The sequence below is a fragment of the Polistes dominula genome, unplaced genomic scaffold (assembly GCF_049000335.1).
Source record: "Polistes dominula isolate Pdom_NZ unplaced genomic scaffold, Pdom_raw_medaka scaffold_35, whole genome shotgun sequence".
NCBI lineage: Eukaryota > Metazoa > Arthropoda > Insecta > Hymenoptera > Vespidae > Polistes > Polistes dominula.
In genome coordinates, this window is record NW_028300968.1 from 1818830 (window position 1) to 1832623 (window position 13794).

A 13794-nucleotide genomic window follows, 5' to 3' on the forward strand; every position below is an offset into this window, starting at 1 on the left:
TTGCAAAACAAAGTACCTTTACCTTATCCCTTTTTCCTCTTCCTCTTCCTCTTCCCTTTCCTTTTTCAAGGTCTCTCTCTTTTCCATTCCCCTAACTCCCCTACCCTTTCCTTCCCTTAAATCCTCATTTCATCGGGGGGTCCTACGTACCGACGCTTAATTACTCCTCATTGCCGAATTAAGGAGTTAGATCTCACTCAGGTTTAATGAGAGACGAATGTTTAACGAGGGACACAGCCCGCAACGCTTGCAAAATCTCAAGACAGTTTTCAAGATGTTAAGAAATGTTCAACGAAATCCAACGAAATCCGAGAACGAAAAAGATTAAAAGCATATAGACGACGGATGTATTTTTTTTTTTTTTAGAAGATGTCTCAAGGACGATTCTACGTTTTTATTAATCCCTTTTTTTTATTTTTGTTTTTTTTTTCTTTTGTATTTTTTTTCCAAGGATTTAGTTAATTTTTCTTGTTTTTTTTTTGTAGGGAGGTTTTCCCTTTTAGTCGCCTTTTACGACAAGCAGGGATTACTGAGGAAGTATTCTAACTGCCCGCTTCCTCACGGGGATTTATTAATTATTATTATTAGAATTGTTTAATATTATTTATTGTAATGATTAATTGATTAATAATTTGTTTGTTTGTTTTACAAGTCAGGTTGTGGATAATTGGATTTTCAAGCCCAAATTTTGTAGTACAAGTCACTATAATTTATTATTTTATCATTTTATTTTATTTATTATTAATAAATTATATATAATTATAATATATTAATTAAATATATATATTATATTTATATAAATAATAATAATATTATTATTATTATAATAAAATTGTATATATAATTACTTTACATATATATAAAATTTTATATATTTTATATTATAATATTTTATAATAATAAATTTATTTTATATTATATATTATAATATATATTTTAATAAATCTATATATTATTATATATTATATAAATATATTTTATATATTAATATATTATATTATATAATAATATAAATATATAATATAATATATAGTATAATATGTAATATAATAATAAACATATAATTTATATAATATAATATATTATATATTAATATATTATATTATACAATTTTATATATTTCATATTATTATATTTTATATATATATATTTTAAAATTTTATATATTCTATATTATTATATTTTATATTAATAAATTTATTTTATATTATATATTATAATATATATTTTAATATATCTATATATTAATATATATTATATTATATTAATATATTAATATATTATATTATAAAATTTTATATATTTTATTTTAATATATTTTATATATTTATTATAACTTATATATATTTTAAAATTTTTTATATATAATTATGTACACACACACACACACAGACACACATTTATATCATTTTCAAATTATATATATATATAAAGAATATAGTAAACGATCTTTGGGTTATAGACCCATAGGAAAATCTTCTTAATCTTCAATATCAATAACATAACTCCCCTTCCATCCCCTACCTTTCTACCTTCCCCCATATGACAAGAAAGGTTCGTAACCGTTTCAACAACCATGATGCTCTTTTCCATATCTTCCTTGAATTACGAAAGGAAGGATGGAAGGATGGAAGGAAGGAAGGAACGAACGCCTTAGGCCAATTTGCCAACCTAACTCGTAAAAGTCTGATATTCGAGATTTACGTGCGTCACGCCAATTATAATGCATTTTATTACGTCCTACGGGGTCTTCGTTCATAGCTTGATACCACTAACACCATCTCTCAACTCTCCACTCTTACCAACCCAACCTAACCCAACTCAACCCAATTCAACCAACCACCCTTCCCTCCCTCCCTCCACCCTCCCCCGATTATACTCCTTGCGAAAACTTATATCGTAAAAGTGCCGTTATTAAGGGAGGGGTTTGCTGCTTCATACTTTTTAAAGGTGCCACTGACGTTTAACTAAGACACCCCTAATTCTTTTTTCTTCTTTTATTTTATTTCTTCTTCTTCTTCATACATTTTTATTCCATGACAAAAATACTTGGACTGTGCGTAAAAATGCAGAAGGAGTTTAAGTAGAAAATCGTCGTGTGATGTTTTGTAAAAACAAAGAAGAAAAAAAATAGATCTTTTTGAAGAAAGATCGTTTTTGTAGGCCAAGAAATGGCTGCCTTATCTTCCGGTATCGAAATGATTATAGTCAAATGGTGTATTTGACTCTTTTACATCGTATACAATGTCGCGACTTAACTGCCTGTAAAAATTTGTTTGTCTACTACGATATCTAACTATGTGTTTTATATTATTTTATATAGCCTTTTATCTTCCTTGTATTTTTTGTTTTTTTCATTTAACTTTAGAGTGAACCTAAAGTTTGTACATTTTTTATTATTATTATTAAATATTTACAATGTAATAAATTATTACCAAAAAAGAAAAAAAGAAAAAAATCCATTTATTCAATTTCCAAGTAAAAGTTTTAACATTCAAGTTTTGATTAATTCTGATATATGTTGACTTATGTTTTTTTTTTTTTTTTCTAATCAAAGAAGAAGATACTTTAATAGTCCTTTTTTCTGTACGATGTAATAACAACATTCTTACATATTTGTCAACGTTAAAATAAAAAAAAATAAAAAAAAAAAGAGAACAAATATCAATCTCGCATGATTTAAAAAGAGAATAATAAATATTAAAAGTGCATAAGGTGAAAGTGAAATGTGTGTTAGTCTTACCATGTTTGAGTTCATTAATCAAACTGTTGAATGTAAACATGCACATGCTTTAAAAGTATCTCGTTTGGCATCTGTGTAAGCGTGCGAAAAGAATCACGAGAAAAAACATTGCACTGGTGGGTGCATATGTATATACATATATATATACATACACATTCTGTAATGTGAAGGAATAAGAGAGGGGAGAAAGTGGATCAGCGAAACACTTTAGAATGAGTCGGACATGGTTTCGTGATGAATTCATGCTATTATATAAGATGACAAGATTAGTTTATTTTGCACGCAACAACAAAATATAAAAAATAAAAAAATAACATATATCATTTAACATCAAAATTTATTATTCATTAAATATATATTATATATATTATAATTATTATAATTGTTATTTCAAATTTAATCCGTAACATTAATTATTTTTTTATTTTAAATTAATATAATATTAATATTAATAATAATATTACATAACTTGTATAAAAACATACATATATATATATATATATATATATATATATATATATATATATAATTTTATTAATATATTGTTATTATATTATTATATTATTATTAAATTATTATTATATTATTATTATATTATTATTATATTATTATATTATTATTATATTATTATTATATTATTATATTATTATTATATTATTATTATATTATTACTATATTACTATTATATTATTATTATATTATTATTATATTATTATTATATTATTTTATTATTATTATATAATTTTATTATTATTATGATATTATTATTATATTATTATATTATTATTATATTATTATTATATTATTTTATTCTTATTATATTATTATTATATTGTTAAATTATTATATTATTATTATATTATTATTATATTATTTTATTATTATTATATTATTATTATATTGTTATATTATTATATTATTATTATATTATTATTATATTAATTTAAAATAAAAATATTGTATGTATTTTAGACTTATAATATATATTATATTATATATTATAATATAATAAGAATAAATATATTATATTACATAATTATATAATATAATATATAATATATATATCGTAACGAATTAAAAAAAAAAAAACACACACACACACACAAACTGTAAAAGTATCCCTTCTTATTTCTCTATTCATTTTATATTTAACGAAATAACATTACAACACTTAAATTCCTGTTGTACAATTTACAAGGGCACATGTGATTCATCGAATCCACGAAAAGGAAGAAGATAAATAAAAAAGAGAAGGATGTATTGAAACCAAAAAAAAAAAAAAAAGGAAGAAAAATGGAGACACGGGGTTAAGTTTATGTTTGGATTTAAGGAAAATACTATTTGGACTATAAACTATGGTAAGAGGATCCGAGTTATAACTCCAAACGATATAAATATATATATATCGCAATGTTATTTAATTGCAAGGCGCGAATAAGAGAGAAGGGTAGATAGAAAGGGTGAGGTGGAATGAAAAGGGAAGGAAAGATTTCGTAACACTCGCATAATATTATTTATTACCGTAAGGCGACGTTAAAGTTGTTTTAATGTCTCCAAAACGAAATTCGTTCGCAAAATTAAACCCGATAAAATGTTTGTTATCCAATCGAGGGCTGTTTTCCCTTTAATGCTTTTCCCCTACCTATCCACCCTTCTCCCTACTTCTCCTGTTCTTCTTCTTCTTCTTCTTCTTCTACTTCTCACAAATTTACAGGAAGCCACTCACTGTTCGTGCATTATCTCACGCATAAGTTTCGATGATAGTTTTACAGTGTCATAGTAATTAAATAGAGTGAAAAGGAAGTATACTTTTGAGATAATTGTAGTACGCACCAACACACATTCACTTGTGTAAGTGAACTTTTCTAAACAAATTTTGTGTTTAATTCTTTCGCTACAGGCGTATTTTCTTCTACTGTAAAGATTGCAAATACGTGCAGTAACAAAACTGCACTTTATTTTTGAATAATTTTGTTACTGATATTAATTGATTTTTATTTTTAATTGAAAGAAACAAAACATTAAAATTACATGTCCATAATTGGATATTTGATATGCTATAACTGTATAATATGTTCGTCGTATGTAAAATACACAACATTTTATGTAGGATCACTATAGTGGCCTGTAGTAGTGAAAAAGTTAAAAGACACAGGTGAGGGATAGGTAATACTATTATATATATGTATTTGTATACAGGTAAATGTGTTTTACGTTACCGATTGACTGAAACTACACAGTGAGAAGTTTTAAACGTCGATAAATTTCGTCAGACCAACGTATAAATCTGTTTAATTTAACGCTACGTTATTTTTACGGTTACTGTTAAACTTCACGGGAAAAGAGATATCAACCTATTCGTTGTATTCCCTCAGAACAAGGATTCTATGTATTCTATGAATATATATATGTGACCATAATTATGAAAGTAGTCTAAGTCAAAGTTAATAAAAAATGAATTTATCAGTTATTACGCACTGTATTATTATAAACTAAATAAATTCAATGTAATTTTTACGATATTAGTAAAAATGAATCGTAGATATTATCTAGTGTTCAAATATAAATCTTTAAATATCTTGAAACAAGAGATATGAGATCGATTAATCGATGTGTGCACTGAACAGCTCATATATGACTTAGACCACTTTCATAATTATGGGCACATATATGTATATATAGCATGATTATCTATATCATTGTATTTTCTACACAATTCGCATAATTTGATTGGTTACTATTTAAACTAAGACAAATATTGTTTCATTTTTATTTTTCCCTTTTTATTAGTTCGAATTATTTTTCTATAAACAAATTCTCACACATGTCCAATATTAAACAAAAAAACAAAAACAAAAAACAAATTGCATCTTTTCATCCTTTTCTTTTTTTTTTTTTTTAAATCAATAAAATATGATTTTTATTTTCTATTGTATATGTTTATACTACTTTTTTTATGGTGTATTTGTATAAATTTGATCATAATGATATTAAGTAAGAAACCCTGTAACTGTAGTTATTATAATATTGTTGATTGATTTGTGTTGATCTTTTCATCCTTTTTTTTATTTTTTTTTAAATCAATAAAATATGATTTTTATTTTCTATTGTATACGTTTATACTATTTTTTTAATGGTGTATTTGTATAAATTTGATCATAATGATATTAAGTAAGAAATCCTGTAATTGTAGTTATTATAATATTGTTGATTGATTTGTAATAATTTAACTGATTAACTCGTTATAATTGATTCTTGATATTATAAGTGAAAAAAAGAATAAAAAATAAAAAAACAAAAAAAAGATGCATTGTAGAAAAGGCATTAATAGATAAATGGATAATTAAAAGTATTCCCCTTAGTCAGCAAATTCTAATTACGAGAGTCAAGATCGTAAGTTTCTTCCTTCCCTGCAGATTCGCATGATCTCATTTGCATGACAGTCTATAGTCAGTCTCTCTTTCTATCCCGGCGCATGAATGTCGTCGTAGACTTTGCAGGTGTACTTTGGAAAATCGATTTTAAAGGGCAAGAGAGAAAAAGAAAGAGAAAGAGAGAGAGAAAGAGAGAGATAGAGAGAGAGAGAGAGAGAGAGTAAGGTTACTTGGTAAAAGCTATGGGTGTCTATATTCTCATAAATTTATCGTAATCTCTACATGGTAAATGTTCTTAGCTAAGTTTGATCGTTTCATTGGAACTAACATTAGATAAACATAGAAAATGTGAACTATTATAATTAAAGGGTTGATTTTTGATAAATGTTGTAATGGTAATTATAAGAGCATTGAAAAATGCAATATTAAATGGTTTCATTATTATATTTTGTTGTATATTTTTCTATTGGAATATTATTCAAATATTCTATTAAAACATTCTATAAAACATATAATAAAAATCTTTTAAAAAAAAATAGAATACTATTACTTTAATAGTATACTCTATTCAAATAATTAATATTATTACAATATAATATATATATATATAGTATTATATAGAAATTTATAAAGAAACAAATACAAAAAATATTTTAAATATAAAATACTATTACTTTAATAGAATATTCTAATAAAATAATTAATATTAATAAAATATAATATATATAGCATATACAAATTTATAAAAAACATATAAAAAAATCCTTAAAAAAAATAGAATACTATTACTCTAAAAGGATACTATTAAAATAATTAATATTATTAAAATGTAATATATATAGTATATGCAAATTTATAGTAAACATATACCAAAATCCCTAAAAAAATAGAATACTATTACTTTAATAGAATACTCTATTAAAATAATTAATATTATTACAATATATAATATATATATACAAATTTAATAAAAAACAACTAACAAAATCCTTCCAAAAAAAAAAATAAGAACAGAACTCTGACCAAACCTGATAAACATTTCAAATTAAATATAATTTTATTTCAATTAACAAATTATTTAAATATCCAAATATAAATATATTCAAACTAATAATTCATCTCTCTCTCTCTCTCTCTTTTTCTCTCTCTTATGAATTTTTATAAATTACCCTAATATTTACAATATCTTTTATTCTAGTATTTCCATTTTACCATATCTCTTATCTAATTTTTATTTTTGCCTATTTGTCTGTCGCCTGATCGGTTATCAGTGTTTGTGATGCCTACGAAATACACCGAAAAAAAAAAAATAAATAAAAAATAGAAAAGAAGAAGAAGAAGAAAAAGAAGAAAAAGAAAAAGAAAAAGAAAATAGAAGTCTAACGAGTCAGAGATGGAACAAAAGCGATAGGAGTAAGTAAAAGCATGCAAGCTCGAAAGATAAATGCTTTTGCCGTTGAGCTCATCCATTTTAAATGTGAATACACTCTCATGCCACCTATATTGTTTATTATACACTTCTTTTACTTTCCGTGTTTAATACATTTTTTTATTTACTTCTTTTTTCATTCTTTTTTTGTTTTATTTTTTTTTTTTGTTTCTTTTCCGTAGTTTTTTTATTTTTTTATTTTGAGTCTAGTTTGACTTTTTTTTGTTACTTTAGTCTATGGAATATAAAGAAACGCGTGCTTTCAACAGAGAAAAAGAGAGAAAGAGAGAGAACATTTATGCAACTGTCAGGTGTATGTCTAATTTATCGCACCTCTGACACTACGCTTTCTATTATCTAACTCTAACGTCTAATCATACCTGAAAAATATAATCCATTAGGTGTTTAGAAAATATTATTGAAAAATTGAAACGTGTACGTGTTTAATCCTATATATTATGGTAACATGAAAACATGATTTTTCTATAAAAATGAATTCAATAAATTATGACAACCTATAACTACTTATGGTATGGTATGGTATTTTATTAACATGATTGTCTTAAATATTGTTTTTTATATTAGGTGGTTCGGAAAGTCGTTTCGTTTGTCTTTAGTAAAAATGAAGATAATTTATGTTTCGAGGTTAAACCTAATTTTTTCAAGTGGTCATAAATAGTTGAAATGTGATAAATTTAATCTCTCATCGATTTCATGTGTTACTATTTGTCGGTTTGCATCAACTAATGTCATTATTGCGTCAGCGAAAAACGAAACGACATTCCGAACAACCTAATAAAATATATATATACTATATTCAGATTATATTTTTGATTACTAATAGTAAAAGCTACACCAATTCTTGTTTCTTCATCAACTTTAGGAACAGCATTGATTCAAATTATTTTATTTGAAATAAATTTAATTGTCAATTCAATAATTCAACGAATGAAACCAAATTCAACTAATATATTTTCAAATTATATTTATTAGAAATTATTTTATTAAAAATAAACTGAATTGCCAATATCAAATAATTCAATCAATAAAAAATATATATAATATATTTTCAGATTATATTTATTAGAAATTATTTTATTACAAAATAAACTTAATTGCCAATCCAATAATTCAACCAATGAAACAAAATTGAATCAATATATTTTCAGATTATATTTATTAGAAATTATTTTATTAAAAATAAACTTAATTACCAATATCCAATAATTCAATCAATAAAAAATATATATAATATATTTTCAGATTATATTTATTAGAAATTATTTTACTAAAAATAAACTTAATTACCAACCCAATAATTTAATCAATAAAAAATATATGTAATACTTATTATATTAAATTAATTATATATTATAATAAAAATAAATAGATAGAAAAATTATTTTAAATTTAAATAAAACACGACGAAATCTTAGTTGACAATCTAATAATTCAAAGATAATATAATATAATATAACAATTGAAAAATATATTATATTATAAAATATCAAAGCTAATATAAAATAATGGTTGAAAATATTAAGTAAATGAAATTGTTTAATGATATAATAAATAATGAAATTAATCTCAAGTCTCGTGCGTTAAATCACCTCCCCAAGATTTTACACTCATTTAGTAGATTTTCACGAAACGACGACGATTACTACAGATAAAATAACTTGTAATAGACGAAGAAATAAAAAAGAAGAAGAAGAAGAAGACGAATAAGAAACAGGAAGAAGAAGAAGAAGAAGAAGAAGAAGAAGAAGACATCGTCTCGACGTAAGTCGAGAAGGACATTTTCCCTACGATCGTTACCGGAAGTTCATCAAGATGTGACAACGCTACCGTGAAACTCTTGCTCGCTCGTAAAATACTTTCTCAATTTAAATTTGAACGTTAACGTAGGAGACGGGAATCCTTCTTCTCCTTTGGAAGTTTCCGGTTAACGAGCGGAACCCCATAACTCAGGCGAACGATAAAATACTACCGTAATGACGAAACGTGTAATCCGTACTCGCGTGATCCATCTATTCCCCATCATTCTCTTATTTCTTACACTTTTTCGATACTCTTCAAAAGAAAAAGAAAAAAAAAGTCAAAATTAAAGTCGATAATAAAAATTAACTTCGTTTCATTTTTGAAATTTTTTGTTTGTTTGTTTTCAAAATCAATGTTCTATAAGTAATTGTACTTAGTATTTAATTAATTGTACTTAGTATTGTTTTATCAAATCTAATCTATAAATCTAATTTCAATTTGATACTTTAATTATACACTATTTATTTTAATATAATTTTTACACTATATTAATTATTATATATATTATTATCAAATATTATTACTATAATGTTATTATTTAATAATAATATTATTCTAATATTTGGTAATTCTAATAATAGAATAAAAATTAACTTTGTTTCTTTTTTACATCTTTTGTTTGTTTGTTTTCAAAATCAATGTTCAATAAGTAATTGTACTTAGTATTTAACTACTTTTAATTAATTGTACTGTAATTGTAATTTAATTTACTGTACTTGTAATTTTATTAATTGTATTTAGTATTGTTTTATCAAATCTAATCTGTAAATCAAATTTCAATTTGATACTTTAATTAATCTTTATATATCTTAAATATATATAAATTTCGTATCACACACTTTGTTTGTCCGCAATGAATTCCTAAACTACTGAACCGATTTTAATCAAATTTTCCACACTGTGTGCAGTTTCATTCAACTTGAAAGATAGGATAGTTTATATCTCAATTTATAATCGCAATATTATTTTATTAATCGCCAATTATTTGTTTATTAACAAAGAGTCATGATTATCTCTGTTAGTTCGATAAGATTCTAATATATGTACTTGTTTTACGTGTTTGCGTGCATATCGTTAATAAATGATAATGATTATCTACAAATAAACGAATAAGAATGAATGTGTGTATAATTATGTCGATTATACATTTTCAAAACGACTGATCTTATCCTATCATGTCAAAAGATTTAATCTATTGTATCTATCTCATTCTTTTTCATTCACATTGTTTCACGCACGTTTATATGTGAATGTGTATGTGCGTTGAATTTTCATTTCTTTTTTTTTTTTTTTTGGTTTTTTCCTTCCAATCACCGGTAGTATCGCGTCACGCCATAATTTTGTATGAAAACGAATGCGACCAGGTGCAACAGCGGGTAGTAAAAGTCAATGCGTCGTCCTACCGATCGAAGATAAGTGTTTGACGAACGAACGAACCAGCTACGTTTCATGAAAGTGTTTTCACCCCTTTCTCCACACCCCCCCACCTCCACCTCTCCATGATGGAAGAAATTATGTTGAAATAGATCACCTCCTAAAATTGTAAACACGTATACGCGTATGTTGCTAATATGAAATATAAATGTATACACGGTGTTTCAATGGAATTACTTTTTTAATTGAAATAATTGACTTTATAAATTTTTTATAAATTGTATAATTAAAATAATCAATTAATTAAGTGTTTTTTTTTATTTTATTCTTATTTTTGTAATTTTTAAATAGAATTATTTGTAAATTAAAATAAACGATGTATGCACGGTGTTTTAATGGAGTTACTTTTTTAAATTGACATAATTGACTTTATAAATTTTTTATAAATTGTACAATTACTATAATCAGTTAATTGTTATTTTATTTTATTCCTATTTTTGTAATTTTTAAATAGAATTATTTGTAAATTAAAATAAACGATGTATATACGGTGTTTCAATGCAATTACTTTTTAATTAACATAATAAACTTTATAAGTTTTTTACAAATTGTACAATTAAAATAACCGGTTAATTAATTTATTTTATTAATATAGAAATTAAAATTATAAATTATTTATAAATTGTACAATTAAAATAATCGGTTAATTGTTATTTTATTTTATTCCTTTTTTTTGTAATTTATAAATAGAAATAATTGTAAATTAAAATAAACGAAATATATTTGACGAGACTCTATTAAGAAAATGATTTGATTATGTAAAAAATATTATTCCAATAATTAAGATATTTTTCTACATTGATTATTTTAATATGACTTTTGATAAATATAAAAAAATGTAACTACAAGTAATAACGTAAGATAAATCCACCGTTTTATCGATTTTTTATCATGTCATGTCGATAAGGAAACACTTCTGAACTCAACTTTATTATAAAAACGAAAAAAAATCCAATTTTTTTTTTTTAATTACACGTGCTGATAATTACGATAGTGAGCTGTGCAAAAAACAAATATTACATTAAATTTAACGATTCGATCGATAATATTTACATAATTATAATGTAAAATGAATGAAATAATTTTGGTGTTATTCGGCACATTGAACAAAAATTTGATAAGTTAATTGTGATACATCCTGTATAATATACATATATATATATATATATTCGTGTAAGATAAAATCACGTTGTCACGATTCGTGAAACGTTATTCGGAGTTCAGCAATTAGAGTTTAATCTACGAACGATTATAGTCTACACGCAGACAGAGTACTTGTTTTTACATAACATTTATCAAATTATCTAATCATTAACGTATGTCGTGTTTATTTTTATCATAAGTCGTTAAATAAATTAATTCATGTTTTTATGGTAAAAATAAACGAAAGAAAAACCTATCACAAAATGATCATTCATCCCAAACAAACTCTTCGTAAAAACCTATTCTAACGAAGTTACTTATTTTATTTACAAATAAATATAAATAAACATTTACTTTTATTTGCAATAATATGTAAAATAACTTATAAATATTATTTATATAGGATTTTACAATGAAAAAAAAAAAAAAAATTTTATTCTTAAGGTCCCACCGAGATTTGAACTCGGATCGCTGGATTCAAAGTCCAGAGTGCTAACCATTACACCATGGGACCTCGATATAATTCTTCGGCAAGTTACCCTATATTTATCAAATAGTATTCATTATATTATTCAATTGTATATTATATCATTTTTTTAATAACAATTATTTATTAATTATAATAATTAAAAAATCTTAACACTTGTAAGACCTCAAATCTCGGAGAAAGAAAAGAAATAAAACAAAACAATATCGTTCGTGATGTTAAAACAATTATAACCTCACTTTTTAATCGCCATTAAATAGAGTGTGAAAAAAAAGAAAAAGGAATAAAAAAAAAAAAAAATAAAGATATAAAAGAAAGATCGGAAAAAGATGATTGTAGCACGGCACGTTACGTAATACAATAGACGACCAACTCGTTTCGGTAGATCCCTCTTTTCTAAATACGACTCTATTTGTGATGTTCAGTGATGCGTGTTCGGCACTCCTTTCTAACCCTCGTCGTAGTCGTTGTCGTCGTACAATAAGAAAAAGACAGGGCCCTTGAACAATTTCGCTCGCGAGAGTCGTCCCAAATCGGAAGAAGAGGAGTGAGAGTGAGGATGGGGGGGGGGAGGAAGGGCGAATGATATAAATTCAGGCCAACACACACATACACACATATACACACACATAGACCCCTCTTAAAAAGGTCCATAGATTTAGAAATGGATCGACAACCGAAAGAGAAAGAATTTACGCGCGTTTGAAACTACCCCCGCCATTTCTCCTCCTCTTCAGCTCTCAACCCCCTTCCCCCACGCTTAACACGCTACCCCTAATTCATATTCTTTCTCTCTTTTTATTTTATTCAATCTCGTATTTCTTCTTCGTTTTTACAACACAAGCGAGAATCGTGTTGTCAACCCTTAATTGAACGGAACCTGGCAATAAATATTATGTTACTTTTTCAATGTGGGACCGATTTTATAATGGCCCACCATGGATAAACTCTACGGAAGCGGATGTGCAATCAGTGTGACATGTGCTCTCTGGCCCACTACGAATTTATTTTCTAGATCGTTTTACAACCGGATCATTTTATACTGTTACATTTTGAAGATAGAATGAATGAGAGAGAAAAAGATAGAAAGAGAGAAAGAGAGTGAGAGAAATAAAGAGATAGATATATAAAATAGCACGAACGATTAAGCCAAACGCAAAAGGGGGAGAAAAATTAATATCGAGTACCACCCTGGGACTCGAAAGCTTAATCGCCACCCTTCCCCATATTACTTTCCTACACACCGGATCTTCTATCGTTCTAAAATCGTTGTAATTGAGGCGTTCTAATCGTTCCTTCGACTGTAAAAAAACATAACTAATATTACTTTATCACCCCTTTTGTGCTTAAATATTATTATCGG

General features: G+C 25.1%; 1 non-coding gene across 1 annotated transcript; it reads right to left on the reverse strand.

The window, feature by feature from the left end:
- Positions 1 to 12386: 12386 nt before the first annotated feature.
- On the reverse strand, positions 12387 to 12458 carry TRNAQ-UUG (transfer RNA glutamine (anticodon UUG)). The gene has a single exon. It is a non-coding gene; the product is annotated as a tRNA-Gln (tRNA).
- Positions 12459 to 13794: the final 1336 nt, after the last annotated feature.